Source organism: Ostrea edulis, chromosome 3, assembly GCF_947568905.1.
Source record: "Ostrea edulis chromosome 3, xbOstEdul1.1, whole genome shotgun sequence".
Lineage (NCBI taxonomy): Eukaryota > Metazoa > Mollusca > Bivalvia > Ostreida > Ostreidae > Ostrea > Ostrea edulis.
This window is the reverse complement of record NC_079166.1, coordinates 57,829,979-57,837,635: the sequence shown is the minus strand read 5'-3', so window position 1 is coordinate 57,837,635 and position 7,657 is coordinate 57,829,979. Positions and strand designations below refer to the sequence as shown.

General features: G+C 33.7%; 1 long non-coding RNA gene across 2 annotated transcripts; it reads right to left on the bottom strand.

The window, feature by feature from the left end:
• Positions 1–2,903: 2,903 nt before the first annotated feature.
• On the bottom strand, positions 2,904–7,053 carry LOC125675650 (uncharacterized). 2 transcript variants are annotated; one of them, XR_008801027.1, is made up of 3 exons: positions 5,933–6,654; positions 3,298–3,510; positions 2,904–2,986 (listed from the first exon to the last, which is right to left on the bottom strand). It is a non-coding gene; the product is annotated as an uncharacterized LOC125675650 (long non-coding RNA). The 2 variants fall into 2 exon arrangements; XR_008801028.1 differs by lacking the exon at positions 2,904–2,986 and adding an exon at positions 7,035–7,053 and having other exon boundaries at positions 2,999–3,510; positions 5,933–6,021.
• Positions 7,054–7,657: the final 604 nt, after the last annotated feature.

Genomic DNA, 7,657 nt, shown 5'->3' with positions numbered 1-7,657 from the left:
CTGATTCTCGTGAGAATTAAAAATAGATAACCTGCAGTAACGACTGTTGGTTGTATATTATATAATCTATGCTAGGACACCAAGAAGGTATCTACCCGGTACTTATGAGGCTCGTTACAATAATAGGGTTCAAAGGTACCTATCTATATCAATGAAGAAAATGTATAACAGTTAATACAATAATTTATTGATAGTATCAAAAACACAAGTATAGTCACAGTTCAATTGTTAAATGTCTTAGTAATAAAACACTGATGGGAATCCGGTGTTGATCGGTGCCCGGTGCTACTAGGTGCCCGGTGTTAGGTGTTACGGGTATAGTCGTTCTCGAACACTACTACTAGTTTAGAATACTATCAGATTATAATGGCAAAGTCTGGATCTCCGACTCAGTGATCAAGATTACAACCTGAACTAATTTAATTATGCATAAAATCCAACCCCCACAATCTATAGCATATCATGCAAATAGAACGTTGTTAAACTAAGTACGATATATAAGTAACTCGGTGCAAGGTGCTTCTGCACCGACTCTAAATCTACTCTGTGCGTAATATACTAAAGTCCACCACCCTTAATCTATAACACCGTCATAGACTATCTATTCAATGAAATGGGGATATATATCATATACATGCCATGCAAATCTACCGCTACCAAGTTATACATTCACACAGAAGATATAATTAATCGATTCTAAATTCAACGCACCTGAAATGTGACAATTTAAATCAGCTACGTATTTTAATACTTAAAGTATTTGCTAAAATAAAAGAAATGCCTCAACTTCGGTGCAGCAATCGGTGCCAAACTTCATAATGAAAATATGTAATGCAAAATTCTGTCGCCGCGGACTATGATTCGCGGCTTTTATATTTTGACGCAATGAAGCAGCTGATTACGTCAAGTACCGTACATAAAAGTCCTAAAACATGCTTTTCTCAATAAAGTAAGATCTTCTGACATACTAATATAATTCATATATAACTTGTTAATTTATCTATCATTTTTAATGTAATCTAAGCATTTTATCTATAAAGTTTTATTTCTAAAACTATTTGACGTGTCGACGGGTTCTTCCTAAACCGGAAAATATCCGTCTCTATCATACGGATTCTGTAATTATCGTGCAAAAAGCATTCCCTGTCTCTACATCTAGTAACATCCAGGTAATAAACAAATGAGAATTTCGAACACGTTTAAGTGATATCAGTCTTAAACTCTATCGGAATCATCCTAATAAAAGTATATCTCACGAGCGCAACACTAGGATGCATCATTTTAAAGAAGGTTTTGATTAGAGCATGTGTATTCTTAATTTTTCTACTGCGTATTTATAGCCATTGAGGAAATATAACATCTTTTAAATATCAAAGTAATTGTGCGTATATTCATAGTGGTAGTTTGTTGAAGAAGCAGCTGATAATGATATCAAAATGCTCAGTCTTTAATTAATCGTGAGAAATGAGAATGTAAAGTGTTGCAATTACGCACAATACAATCCTCAGCAGTAAGCGAAGATAAAATAATGGCCATGTTTCCAAAGAACGAAAATTTGCACATAATGAACTTGGGGAAAATGTTATTGACCTTTACAGAACAACAGTGTGATGGATGATTTTACTAAAATTGTATTACTCTGTACAATTTTTGTGGCAGTGGGGCGCCATCATACATTATTTCTTTTAGACTTTGTCTCGCCACACCATTTGAGTACTGACAATTGTCAAGGGAGAATTTTCCCGATCATACAACACTCAAATAAAAAGAGGTTTATGCTAAAGTTGTTTACATCTAAAGATGATGCAACACGAATATATGGCGACATATATATTGTCATATATACTTGATTTTGTTGTTCCATATCTTTCCTTATTTCTTGAATCCCTCTTTCAGTTACTGTTGAAGATGAAAACATTAAATGACACCAAAGAAACGTTTTCACAGAGCCAATCTTTTGAAAGGCTGGACGAACTTCATTCTCTCAATCCAGTATACAGTGGGCTTAGTCTAAACATATAATATCATCAAAAAAATCATCAAAACGTGCAACATTCCAAATCTTTAAACATTATTCCTCGTGACAAATTAAAGACTAGACTCTTTGACACCACAGACAGCTGCTTCGTCTAGAACAAAAAAAACCATCCACGGCTCATGGAAGGTGTGACCGGTCAACAAGAGATGCTCTCTCATCCTGTGCACCTGATACTATCTCTGGTATGCCCAGGGGTCCGTGTGTGCCCCGCTCTTTATTTTGTATTTTTGTGGGAGCTTTGAAATTGATCATTGTTCGTTACTTTCAGCTTTCATATAATCATCGTCCATACTTTATGATTTCAACAGTCTCGATTGAAGTCAGCATTTCGCAAATTCTATGGTCGTTATAACGATCTAGTTCGACAATACAACCTCGCATTGGGTCAAATGCTGTCTGACGTGTTTCATACCGATTGTTGAGCCGTTCTTGGCACACTGATTTTTACTGCGGATGGCTCCGTTTACCTGATCAGGATATAGGGCTCACGGCGGGTGTGACCGGTCAACAGGGGATGCTTACTCCTCCTAGGCACATGATCCCACCTCTGGTGTGTCCAGGGGTCCGTGTTTGCCCAACTATCTATTTTGTATTGCTTGTAGGAGTTATGAGATTGATCACTGTTCGTTATCTTCACCTTGCATGATAAAGCCATCACAGCTATTTCTGTTAAGCAATGACGTTTTCTTATTTTGATGAAATGGGTTTTACTACTAGTAGTCATTAATGCAATTAGTAGGTAATGATGTATTCCTATTTTAGTAAGACGAGCGTCATTCCATTAAATTACTCCATAGACTGTCAACATCATTAGAAATCATTAGAAATTAACAAAACGATGCATTCATAAATAAGAAAAGAGTAATTCTAGTAAGTAAGACAATTTTAATATTGTCATTCGTAGACATTGGTGTGATACGCCCCAACGACCGTATCAGTATCCGAAACCTGTAATTAAAATAAAAATGATAGTATATTTTGTCATCTTCTCATTTTCATATCTTTAATCATTCAGTATCCGAAAGCTACAATTTAGGGAAAACAAGACATGTATTTCGTCATTTTATCACATTATGAGGCTTAGTTTTATTCAGCTAATTTTATCATGCTTTTGAATACGCGAGAATCAAACGGTCTAACAACGAATGTGTTTTACGTTTGAAAAAGATATCATTCATGATTGGATGCTAAAGGAATTAGTACTACAACAATTAAGCATCACTAACTTTCTTTCAAATTGCAAGATGACTTAAATGTACTTGATACTTCACAAATAAATGTTAATCTTCTAAAACAGTAGTTATCATCCCATCGACCTCTTCCTCCCCAGTTTAACGTCGCACAATGTTGAATTCCTCTGTTATTGTTAGGGTTACCTCTGGACCAGTTGGTGTAGGGTACAGATTTACCAGTGGTTATTGACCGCCAATCTTTTTCTCTGATTTGGTCTGTTGCTCCAATCCATATCGATCCTGATTTTCAACATGTAAATGTAATCAGAATACTACATATTAAATGCGAAAATAAGGAGTTGATGGTTCCCATTGATTTCCCGGTCTCAAAGTTGAAGATCATTATTCGAATGATTAGATATTTGTAAATGTCTGTCCGATATATTGAGAGATCAAACTTATTATGGTTTTCCCTGACTAGTTGTTCAATACAAATTTTTGCTATCGTTACAGGTATTTTCAAAAAAAAAGTTTATCCTTTTCAATTTTGCCACATTTAATTTATCAAGATATAGGGCTCACGGCGGTTGTGACCGGTCAACAGGGGGTGCTTATTCCTCCTAGGCACCTGATCTCACTTCTGGTATATCCAGAGGTCCGTGTTTGTCTAACTCTTTATTTTATATTGTTTATAGGAATTATCATATTGATCACTGTTTGTTATGTTCACCTTTCATATGCACCATAATAAGTTTTGATCTCTCAATATACGGGACAGACATGTATAAATATCTAATCATTCAAATAATGACCTTTTACTTTGAGACCGGGAAATCAATGGGGACCATCAACTCGTTGGGAACACTAATGTACCAAGTTTAATATCTGCCAAGTAAAAGCTTTGTCAGATATTGAGCGTTTTATCCCCAATTTTATCATGTCCAGTTTGACCCCCGACCTTTGTCCTTGTTATCTCAAAATCAACAAGTCATTTACTCTGTAGTTAAAATCAGTTTACCAAGTTTATTGTCAAGTAAAGAATTATATAGATATTTTACAGTCAATATTTTACCATGTTCAGTTTGATCCTTGACTTCTTATCGGAATAGCACAGGCTATCTAATTCTTGGGTAGAACTAGTATACAAAGTTGTATGTCTCTCAGACAAAGTATTCTCAATATATTGAGTAAACAATAGCTTACTATCTCCAATTTAACCTGACCTATGACACGAAAATCAGTAGAGGTTATTTGTTCTTTAGGGCAACCACTGTACCAAGTTTCACAGGTGTCAATCAAAAGGTTCTTTAGATATTAAACGGACAGGATTTTCGTCTTCAGACCAACAGACTAGCTCTTGACCTTTGACTTTGTGAAATAGGGATCATCTTCTCTTTAGGGCAACCACTGTACCAAGTTTGGCAACTGTCAAGCAAAATATTCTTTAGGTACTGTGTGGGCAAGACTTACTCTACATTCTGATAAACCGATTGACAGACAGACAGACATACAGACCGATCAACAGGTGCAAACCAATATGCCCCTATTTTTCAAACGGGACCATAATAAAAAAAAGAACAAAATCATTTCTTTATGAAAAGTGTGATAATTCAGCATCAGTATAACCAGTAAAGACCTCAGTAAATTATATTAATGGAAGCTTTTAATAGAAAGAATGTTTATCTCCCTTTTGAATAAGAAAATTATGATAACCTGTTCTATACTTTGCAGACAACCAATGATTTTCTTGTGCATTGTCGATGTGTACCAAATTTCCCCCTTCACGTCGGCAAAACAACTATAGGTAAATAGTAACATGTCGTAGTCATATTAAAAATGGATGGAAAATTCCCTTAAACCAGATCAATAGTGGTCAATACAAATAACTGTTAAAGAATTAGGTATACGACATGGATTAAAGTAGTCGAGAAAAAGCAGATTTTCATAATACATTGGAAGTAAGAATGAAACAAACTTCACACACCTGGGCTCCCAGCCAGTTCAATTTATGAGTTGAATGATGGTACCAATGATTTTTGAATCGCAGCCAATTTTTTCTTGTAAAAATATTTCATTTTTGGGTTTTGATTTGTATCATTTCAAACGTCAGTCTGATATCTGGAATTGGTATACATATGTGATAAACAAGCATTCCTTCTCATTTTACCTGTGATTTTCACAAAGTGATTCTCATGATGTATCTTAATTGAAAACAATTTTGATATGTTTTGTCTTTAAAGATAAACCAGTTGTTAAATATTCGATCACATCGCCACGTTTTCTGTGCTTTCACGACTCCATACTCTAATATCAATATTCCAAAGATAATTTCCTGAAATATTAGATCCAGCGTGGCTTTAATGAACGTCTGACTGTAAATCATGACACTGGTATAGTGGAAAATTATGTCTTAAATTTATTCTTATCAAAATTAAAAGGGGGTGTTGTACAATATTTGATATACATGTATAAGACCAGTATAATGCAAAGATAATGGGTGGGTTGTAGCGCTATGTTATCATACATAGTTTATGATGGATGAAAAATTCCATTAAAATAGCACTTACTTAATATATAAAATGATTAAAACCTGGAAACCTAAATATTTGCTATATTTCATTATCATCTACAAAGATAATCAAAATACAAGCTATGGCATTTATGAAAAATGTAATCGATAGTTTGCTTGCTACCAACAAATTAATTGAGCTGCATTACTCACCAGCGACTGGATTAGGTATTCCTAAAATACACACACCGATGAGTAAAGCAAACAACATCTTCTTCAAAAACCACAATTATCTAGAATTACTGCAAAAATCAAATAGATACTACCGGTAATCTGACTCAAATTATATTCGTGAGAACATTGTCTACGCGAAATTGCACGAGACTAGCCATTCGCAAAAATTCATTCCTCCCAAATAAATACTTGCAGATATATTAATTAGACAATAAAGTTTTGCCTCGTCAATAAACACATCATTATATCCACGCAAAAATAAGATCTCACGAAATATATGAATCTACGGTAAATGAAAGATCGGATAAGCAAGAAGGAAGTGGCAGAAAGAAAAAAAAGAGACATTGGGGATATTTGGGTTATGTGCTGAGTTATACAATTTATAACGAGAAGAGTTATCAAACGGACACTACCTGGAAAGAAATAGCCTGAAAGATCAAAGGATACGTGGAGAAGGACAATCGAAATGGAAATAAAAGAATGTTGAACAATATCACTAGAGTTGCAAATGATAAAAGTCAATGGAGAGACATTGTTAACATATGTAAAGGATTGAGTAAGTATTGTTGTATATATTGTGACCTGATTTCTCTTTTTTAATATTGTGAACATTTTCTTAAATATCTCTTAAACTGTAAAGACGATTTGATGAATAATTATATCGATGATTATTATGTAAACGATTTGACGAATAAGTATATCGATGATTATTATGTAAATGATTTGATGAATAATTATATCGATGATTATTATGTAATCGATTTGATGAATAATTATATCGATGATTATTATGTAAATGTATATGATAGGTAGGATAAACACAATACCTAAAATCGAAGAAATGCTACTCTTTCTAATTGGTTACTTTAGGGCTTAAAGTGTTAGGATGCCAAATTATACATCACGATTTCGAGTCCAATAAGCGTCTCAACATTTTCCCAATAATAATACTAACCCACTGCAGTTTTTATACTGAGCAAGGTGATATCAAAATTTTCAAATAAGTTATAACATAAAATATTCTTATGTATCGTTTATTTTGCATCACTATCTTAAGCCTGATATAGAATCATGAACTTACCTTCAAATGCGGCTGCGGCATAAAAGTGCTATCCTTGTCAAATATATATATATATATATATATATGTTTTGCAAAACATGTGTTGCACATCATAAAGGTTGAAGTGGGAAACAAATATTTCCATAGTTATAATAGTGCCACAATCATGGCATTGTTTATTGGTTTTATCAAAAAGTAAATATTGAAGGACAACATATCTAGATTAGTTTATAATATTGTAAAAGCATTAACCGAAATAAATGTAAGCTATGCTCTCTTCTTTCCAGTTTGAAAGCAAATTATTTTTTTATAATATCAGAAAGATGTACATGCTCGGACACAAAGGTGGGATCCTGATAGCTGATAACAATTAACATTTAGCTAACATTTAAATGAAAAACTGCAAGTTGTTTCCTTCATTAAGTTGAACCATCCTCTAAGAAATATGAGCAAAACTTATCCCCTCTGCAAGAAAATAAGTTATTTCTTATCTATTTGCATTTTAATCTCAAAATGTAACTTCTAGAAAAACAGAATAAACATTGATATTTGATTCAGCATATTTTACTTTCTTTGGAAGTAAAGCGACACATCTCCGATATACAGTCTTGCTTTCCAGACTAGTTCTGCTATATAACATAGAT